Below are 9,556 nucleotides of genomic sequence, written 5' to 3'. Positions count from 1 at the left end.
AATTTGGACACCAAGAGAGATGTCGAAATGATGATTCTAAAAGAAAGAATGACAGCAATGTCATTGTTTTATTGAGTATTTTAAGAGAAAGCAGGCTCACAACTGAGTGGCAAAGACAAGTTATGGAAGCCTCACTGTAATGCCACCATGGAGCATGGAGCATGGAGCATAGCGCAGCCAGCTAAGAGAGAGAGAGTCTGTGACAGTCAAGGGTGCAAGTAGGCACAGACAGGACAGATCATGCACACTTTGCTCCACTGTGTTCTCAGGTTCTAGAACAAAAGCCATGCAGGCCTGGGGAGCTGTCCTTCAGCTTCTTCAGTTGGTCGTGGCAGTGGGAAAGGCAGGCCTGTGTGTATCTCTTCTAGTTGCATTAAATAGTCTTGTTCTTTGTTTACAGACAGAGAGGCCACATTGCTATGACAATGGTCAGATGTGGCCAGAGTCCTCGAGTATGAGATCTGTTATAGGAAGGATGAGGGTTTAGGATGCTGAGGAGGCCACAAGCATTTTTCTGTTCCCAAAGCAAGAATGGTTTACTTCATTTTTAAATTTTTGTTTTGCAACCATCACCATTATCAATTTCCAAAACTTTTAAAAATCATTCCAGATACTCTGTACCCTTAAACAATAACCCTCTCATACCCTTCTTCTCCCACTCTCTGGTAACTGCTATTCTACTTTCTGTCTCTATGAATTTGCTGATCCTAGGTACTTCATGTAAATGGAGTCATATGATACTTATCCCTTTGTGTCCGGCTTCTTTCACTTAGTGTGATATTTTTAAGGTTATTCATGTTGTAGCACATATCAGACTTTTATAACTTTTTAGGGCTAAATAATATTCTAGTCTATGGATATATCACATTTTGTTTATCCATCGATCTATTGATGAACATCTTGGTTGTTTCCCGTATTGGGATATTTGGTAAGAATGCTTCAATGAACACTGGTGTACAAATACGTTTGAGTTCCTGTTTTCAATTTTTTTGAATATGTAACTGGGAGTGGACTTGTTGGATCATATGGAAATTCTATGTTAAATATTTTGAGGAATGGAGAAGGGCCTTTAAAAGGGAAGCTTACTTTTTTCTTACAGGGACATGAAAAAGAGATTTTTCTGAAGTTGTTTTGACAGGTGTCCTTTTAGGGAATTTCTTTTTGAACACATAGTTCTTGTTGGGTGTTGATAAGATTGTGTATGTGTGTAGAATAGAATGTCTCCCCTGCTTTTATTCTTGGGATCCAAAAGAAAGTCAGCACTGACCAAGGTCTGTCATGATGACCTTCATTGGAGCTGGGGAGAAATGATGCTGGGGACACAGCTTGAGGAGGCTACTATTGTGTTTCCTGGCCCAACCTAGCATTTGCCTTTTGTGCCTGGTCATTTATTACCACGTTGTTCAAAGAGAGGAAAGCTTGATGGCTCTCTGAAAAGCTGGTATAAGTAGGGCTTCTTTTTTTCCTAGACTTTTTGAGCATTGTCCTAATTTCCTGATTTAGTTTTCCCACACTATACCTGAACCATGATCCTGTTGATTTGGTGGCGGGAATTACTAGAAATATGATTTTGCTTGGAGCAGAAGCTTGATGCTAGAGTGATGGCTGCCTGGTGGCTGTGAAATGGAGATGTTCTTTATCAAGATGCTGCCAACTGTTGCTGATATGATGTAGTGATCATCTTAAGTTAAATGGCATTGCCTCAGACCTAGAGTTGCTAGATAAAATACAAGACACCTGGCTAAATTTGTATTTAAACAATGACACTGTCTTTTAAACTTTTTGAAAATAGTATAAATATGTCCATAGTATTGCATGGGATGTAGTCATACTAACAAATTATTCCTCATTTATCTGAAAATCAAATTCACCTGGGTGTCCTGTATTTAAATTTGTTAAATCTGGCAACCATCCTGAAAGCACCAAATGCCTTGGAGACCCTTACTTTCCTTCGGAGTGTTCTTTAGCACATGCACTCTCAATCTCTGTGGCTTTGTCCCTTGTGCATGGTGCAACTGGCCCATGTCTTCCATGAGGCCATTCTCTAGCAGGGTGGAGGCAGCAAGTGTATCCAGTGAGGAGCCATGGCAGAGAACTCTGAGATGACTCAGGAAAATGGCCATGTTTTGTTACCTGTTTTGCTCAGGGGGTATATTAGTCTGTTCTCACGCTGCTATCATGACATACCTGAGACTGGGTAATTTATAAAGGAAAGAGGTTTAATTGACTCACAGTTCCACATAGCTGGGGAGACCTCAGGAAACTTACAATCATGGTGGAAGGGAAAGCAAACATGTTCTTCCTCACATGGTGGCAGGAGAGAGTAGTGCAGAGCAAAATGGGGAAAAGCCCCTTATCAAATGATCAGATCTCATGAGAACTCACTCATTATCACAAGAACAGCATGGGGGAACCATCCTCATGATTCAGTTATCTCCACCTGGTCCTGCCCTTAACATGTGGGGATTATTACAATTCAAGGAGAGATTTGAGTGGGGACACAGAGCCAAATCATATCAGGAGGCTTTTCTCACCAGGGACCAGGTGAACATTAGATGGGCATGGTGCACAGGCACCATCTGGAGCCCCTGCCAGTGGGGCTAATGTTCCACATGGATGTCAAGGATGCAGTTGCCTGTCTACTCCTAATGGGACTGGGGTGCACGCTAGACAGGGAGGTGATTTTCAAACCTGGCATAAGCAGGACTGAGTGGAATATCTCCGTTGAAGTCCTGAACAAGTGGAGACTGTTTATCTGGGCCTTGGAGGGGTGGGGAATTAGGAGATGGGGATAGAGTGGTGGGAAAAAGGATGCTGGAGTCAGACAAACCACCTCTTCCACATTTGTGCACAGAAGGACTATAACCCTGGGCTTCAGCCATCTATTGGCCTTTGCTTTGAGTTCTACCACTCAACTGCAAGATCAAAATGGGTTTCCACCTCAAACTGAGTCCTTGCATTCACAACTTCTGCCACCCAGTGAATTTTTCTACTGCTGTTATTTCCAGCTCCAAGCTTTCACATACCAGAAGCTTTTCCTGTTTTTATATTTTAAAATTCAATAATTATAGCCACTGCAGCTGCTAGGTGAAGCTAGGCAAGCTTTATTGTGTCCAGATTGGCTTTCAAATGATGGTTGATAAATTAAATTATGGTCATCTGTAAAGGGATGGATGAGAAATAATTATCTGGACGCATGTCATAATGTCACAGAAGCACAGATCTCTCTGGACCTTTTTTTTTTCTATCTCACTTACTCTTTTTTTTTTTTTTCCAGATGAAAGAATTCTTTAGCTCTTTTCCACCCAAGCCACCACAAGCCAATGTCCAGCGTATTACAGGAGGAGGTTGCTTTTATAAACCAGGGGCAGGCTGTAAAAGGCATCTAAGGGGTCTATCTAGATTGTTTTTCAGCTTATTTTCTTTTTGACAGCTTTAAAGGGCCTTTTAAAATTGCCAGGAGAGTAGATTCATATTTTTATCATTCCACCTGCATAGTATTTTAGACACATTTATATTCCTGAAAGCTTAATAATATATAACATTTAGCATTTAATTTATGACTCCTGCCACATCTGGTATAAAACTCCTTCTGAAGCAATAAATCAACCTCTTCATGTCAAATTGCCATTCATTCTTTGACCTCCTCCATAATTTATGGTTTGTGAGTGCAAAATGGGAGAAGCAGCTTAAATCAAGTGGATTTTAATTAACAATCTTAGAAAATTCAGAAGAATATTTGCAATTTATTCATGAGACGAAAGGACTTTGTTGCTAGAAAGAAAAAAAAAAGCAGCTCATTTCCATGGGTATAAATTGAAGTCTATTCTGGGTGCTTCAACACCACAACATAAAGATTTTTCTCTACTTTGAGTTAGAAAGATAAAGTGATTGTGATAGAAAAAGCTGTCCAAGCTCCTAGGACAGAATCCATTTTCTAGAAGAGATTTTGAGGGAAAAGAGGAGGGGAGACATGTACCTATCTTCTGCTTAGTACAGCCTTTAACAGAGTTGCCTGGCTGCTGACATGGTGCCTTTCATGTCAAACAATTTTATTTCTAAGCTTTTCACAGTGTGTCCTAAGTAGCTTCTATTAGCATTGTCCTGTCCGTTTCCTTGGCAACAGAGCCGGTCAATTTAGACACCATTTAAGAGCTGTGGAAAAAGCAACAACCAACAGTGTGATGGGCAAAATTACAGAGAACAAGCTGAATACAATCCTCGCTGGAGGAGATGCATTTTCTTCCAGGGCCCATTTCATTTTAATTAAAATTGAAAAGCTCTTTTAAACAAGTCCCTAGATTAAGCTCAGACCAGAGTAATCTACTGTACAACCATCGCAGCTGCATTCCTTAATGTTATCTCTTTAACCTTAATGGATTGCTTGCACTTTTTCAAATAAACAAGGAGAGAAAACCTAGGGGCAATATGGTAGCTTCTTGTTATCCATCTTTAAGTAAATACAGAATGAAGAGACACAGCTCTATTCATGTCTGAAGTCCCATTTAAGTGGAACACAAGAGAACCTCCAGCTGTCTCATGTAATAATTATAGTTTATCTTGCATGAGAAAATAAACTTTTATTTCAAATATCATAGGTGGTCTCATTTGCCATTTACCTCATTTTATTTGTTTCAGCCACTTTATGTAGCCATTTATTTCCAATAATCATACATGGATCATATTGAATGTGGAACCAACTGGAAGTTTGGAATTTTCAGTATTGAGTTTTATCTTGGTAGTAGGATTTGCACTGCCATTGCATTCCCAGCTTTCTTGTGTGTAGGATGGGACAGAACCTAATTTGAGGGTAGGGAAAATCTTTTCTCTTAAGCACAGGGTAGGTTAAAAATTACTTGTCCTCCGGGATGAAAATAAGTTAATTCATATACTGTGTATATTTGCAAATAAGAAAAAAATTTGATTATAGAGACTTGAAGGCAGCTTCAAATTTTTTTTCACTTTAAGTAAGATGAACAAGAGAGTTTGTATTTATAGATAGAAAATTCTTAGTAATACTGTTTATGTTATGCTGAATGCACTGAGATATTTCAGGGTTTGCATCTTTTATCCTTTTAAATGACTCCCATCTAAATGGAATCCTGGAAAGCAGTGAATGCCTCCTCATTGAAAATATTAAAGCAGAAACATAAATTTTGTTATTGGAGATATCTTAAGGAAGATTCATGGCCCAGTAGGGTATTTGATGACAAAGTCCATTCTTATATCATGATCCTGCCCCTGTAGATGGACAAATGCATGCTACCCAACGTAGCCCAGGAATTGGTGGGAGAAAATGACCCCTTCACTTTGTATGCCCCAGTTATCTGGGAATATGCTTCCCCTCTTTCTACAGCGTTCCTTTGTTTCTTAGGTGAAAATAGAAAGTGTTCACCTCCAGGCTTTTTTGGATTCCTCTTTACCTTGTGAACAAATATACGAGACCTAGTGTCCGTGAATATTCTTGATCGAATATTACTGGGATCATAGAGTTTCTGAGATTTCCCTGCACTTTTCCATCTAGTAAGAATCATCCTGAATCATGTTTCCCATTAAAAGCATTACTGGAGCCTTAAAACCATTCCAATTAGGATCTCCATGGCTAGATAACAAAGGTGCCAATTAATGCTGGTTATAAAGGGAAACAGCAGGGCCCACCAGTCATCTTCCCATAAGGCTTACAAGAACAATTAAATACATAGGCTGACATTTCATCTTTGGTGTTTACATAATGCATACCACAGTGATTGATCAGAAGGAGCTACAGAGATGTGACAGACTGACAGAGAATAAGGGCAGATGTCGCCCATCTTTTTCATTATGATGACTATTTTAACGAACAGACCCGCTCATTTCTGCAGTCCATTAAATCAGCTGACAGTATAAACATCTGCAAAATAGCCCTGGGAATTGGGTTTGTCAGGTGAGGACACTTTGGTTAGCAGGGAGGAGATGAGGGATTCCTCAGGGGCTGCTACTTCTGGGGAGAAACCCACAAGCTGTCCCGTACAGGAGACCTTGCTTTTCTTGACACCAGGAGCTCAGGATATAGAAAAGATTTGTGCCACCAAAATGACATACAGCCAAGATCATTTTCTGTCCTTTTACATTCTTTCAGAATTCTCTCCTCTCCTGTGTCTGGCCTCTCTTCATTTGCTGAGCTCTGAATGTGATTCATGGAATAACCTTGAGCAAATGATAACCTCTCCTGGCCTCCTGTTTTCTCATCTGTGAAATATGGATCCCTGCGACTCTCAGTTCCCTCTCCCCATGGAATAACTCTCTCTGAAAAGCATTTTGATCTCCATAGGGAAAGGTGTTCTATGGCAACACAGAATTATATTTGATTCTGCACCACCCACAAGTTCAATTTGTGTGGTCCCAGCCTGACTCCATAAACAATCTAAGTTTTTCTTGGGGTATGTGGGTAAGGACACCTGAGAGGGGAAACCATTCATGTCTCAACACTAGCAGCATTCTGCATTGTTTTCACCCGCCTTTGTCCTTCTAAAACAGCGTTTCTCAACTTTGGCACTATTGGCATTTTGAGATGAACAATTCTTTGCTGTGGGGGGCTGTCTTGTGCATTGTGGGCTGTTAACTAGATACCAGTTTGACCCTCTCCTCCTACCTGGAGTTATGACCAGCAAAAATGTCTCCAGACGTGGCCACATGTCCTCTGGGTGTACAGAATCTCTCCTAGTTCAGAAGCCCTGCTCTAAAATGTGCTTTGATAGTCTTCCCAGCAACTTGGGACAGGGAAGTCTTGAATCTGGGTCTAGGCTTGGGTGTATATAAATTAGCTGGTTGCTTCCAGGGTATGAAGCAAATCCAAGAAAGAAAAAAATACCGTTTTTATATTTGAGTGCAGCTAGTTTCATGATACTCTCCTGGCATTTTTTTTTTCCCCACAAGATTGCTACTACTTGTCATAGTGATGAGAAAAAACAAGGGATGCTGGATTCTGCACCCTGAGCTTTCCTTAAATGAAGACTAAAAGATCTATTAGGTCTGTTTGAAGTCTCTGGGTTGAAAAGCAGACACCAAGTCTTGCTGTATGAGATACAGTCTCCTCAACTAATGATGTTATATGTTTTCTTGGAAAAGCTTCCTGCTTCACAGTTGTAGCCCATTAGTTGATTTTGTATCCAGCAAGCATACCCATTGATTCTTCTCTGTTAAGGGTGTGATATAAAAGCTTGCACTGTGCTGGGCAGGCATAGTCTATAAACATGATGTAATCATTGTAATTAAGTCATAAAACAATCAGAAAGGACCCTGGCTAAAATGACTAAGAGATGAAATATTGCATCTACTACAGGAGGCCAAAGAACAGAAAGGTATTTAGAAATTTGGTTAATTATTCTGTCTGCTAACTGAAAATACTGGAAGTATTTTTTGAAAAGCATAATGAAATGTTATTGGAAGAGGATCCCTTATCTGTAAAGAGTCAAGTATTTAAGAATTAATTTTTTTAAATCAATATTTTAAAGAATTTTAAATCCTCAGACAAAATGCCACTCTCACAAATTTGTTTCCATTGAGTGCTGCTTTTTGTATTGTAATTTGTAGGACACGTTGCCTAAATGGACAGCCTCGCTTTTCCAGAAAAGAGATAAGAAATCAGGAGGCAAAATAAAAAAAATTCTCCTGGCAATCACAAGAGATTCTTAAAAAATCACACACTAATATTTGTGTGCAAATCAATTAATTAAATAATTTATTCACATCCTTTTCAGTATATCCATTCAACAACTATCAGCTCCAAGGGAACAGGCCTGCTCAGGTCTGGGAAGCAGGCTCTATGATGTGTACGTAGAGTCTCAGGTCTCAGGTACTAGGATTGTATCTAGAAGTATTGGCTCCGGTGGGCATGTTCTCCTGGTTCTTTAGAGACTATGGATATGGGAAGGGCATGGCTGGAGAAGGAGTAGACTAAGGCCTTTTAAAGGGCAGGGCCTAGAATAAGGAACCCCTTTGCTCAAAGACAGTATTCTTGACAATCAACCAAGCACCAGAATTTGGCTGAAATAATACAGGTGGAGTTAGTTTGAGTTAAATGACTTAATATACATAAATCATTAAGAAGGGTATCTGGCACGTGTAGGTACTGTATAGGCATTAGCTATACTGTTATTAGTGTTGAGAAAACCAACCTAGGTTTTGGCTTATGGGATATTTTGAATATACTTTGCAAACATAGAATGTGATGGTTTGGATATTTGCCCCCTCCAAATCTCATGTTGAAATTTGATCCCCCTGTTGGAGCTGAGATCTAGTGGGAGGTGTTTGGGTTATGGGGGCAGATCTCATGACCACCTTGGTGCCATCCTTGCGGTAATGAGTGAGTTCTCTCTCTGTTAGTTCCTGCGAAATCTGATTGTTAAAAAGAGCCTAGCACCTTCTTCCCCTCAGTCTTCCTCCTCTCTTGTCATGTGATGCCTACTCCCCTTCACCTTCTGCCATGAATGGAAGCTCCCTGAAGCCCACATACTGACACCATGCTTCTTGTACCACCTCCAGAGCAATAGGCCAAATAAACCTCTTTTCTTTATAAATTACCCAGCTTCAGGTATTTTTTTATAGCAATGTAAAACAGACCGACACATAGAGATTGCTTGCAAAAAGACAAAGATTAAAAAAAATTTTAGTACTGGTTATGTTCAGATTGTTGTTCCATTGTCATAATATACCACTTAAATAATGCTGTTTACTTTGAGGTGTGGGCTCCCAGGTTTAGTAGCTTACTGTCATGCCTGTGGTCTGTCAAATGTGTGTTTTCCCACAAGATGGAGGCACAGCCCACGTCTCTGGGTCAGTGCCTGTGTTGGTCAGCTCTCAGTAGCTAATGTCTTATACTAGGTTTGTTTTACCATCTTACAAATATGTAGCATTGGTCAGGAGAAGAAATTGATGAGAGTGTGGATAAAACAGTCTAAATTCGTCAACACTGGTGGAAAAACTACTCAGAAGGCACATGCTTTAAGTGGTTGGTTAGTTTGTTTACTTTTTAAAGATTGGCTATGACTGGACCTCATAGTGTTTACTGATCTATTGTTTAGACTTCATGTCCAGAGGAATGGTTGGCTTATTTATGGTAAAAATAATTTTACTTCTGGTTCCATGAGTTATAATCTTATTACTCTTAATTGATTCTGTTAGGGTAATCTTAATGTAATCTATTTTGGGTATCCTTTAATCATATTGGCATGCTAGCTATCTCAAAAAAACAAATGATGAATTGACATACAAAACTTCAGCAGTGATGTGGCAACATTTTCCCTCTTAATCACCTTGGCATCATTGAGTTCCACATGAATTCAGGGCAGGACTGACGGGATCTCTCTGAGTTAACAAATCAAGGTGCCAAGTTGGGCTCGTTTTTTACTTCTGAATGCCAGGAAGCTTGTCCGAAAATCCTAAAATAGCAAAGGGCTCCAGAATGAATCATCTCAATTTATTTTAGGCTTTCAGTTCCCACAGAGTAATCTTATGATTCAGTTCATCTAGTTTGAGAGAAGTCTAGCCAGTGGGGCTGTGACAAATCAGTGTAGGA

This window comes from Gorilla gorilla, chromosome 5, assembly GCF_029281585.2.
Source record: "Gorilla gorilla gorilla isolate KB3781 chromosome 5, NHGRI_mGorGor1-v2.1_pri, whole genome shotgun sequence".
In the NCBI taxonomy this organism is placed as follows: Eukaryota; Metazoa; Chordata; class Mammalia; order Primates; family Hominidae; genus Gorilla; species Gorilla gorilla.
The sequence above is the reverse complement of the archived record's forward strand: the minus strand, read 5'-3'. Positions refer to the sequence as shown.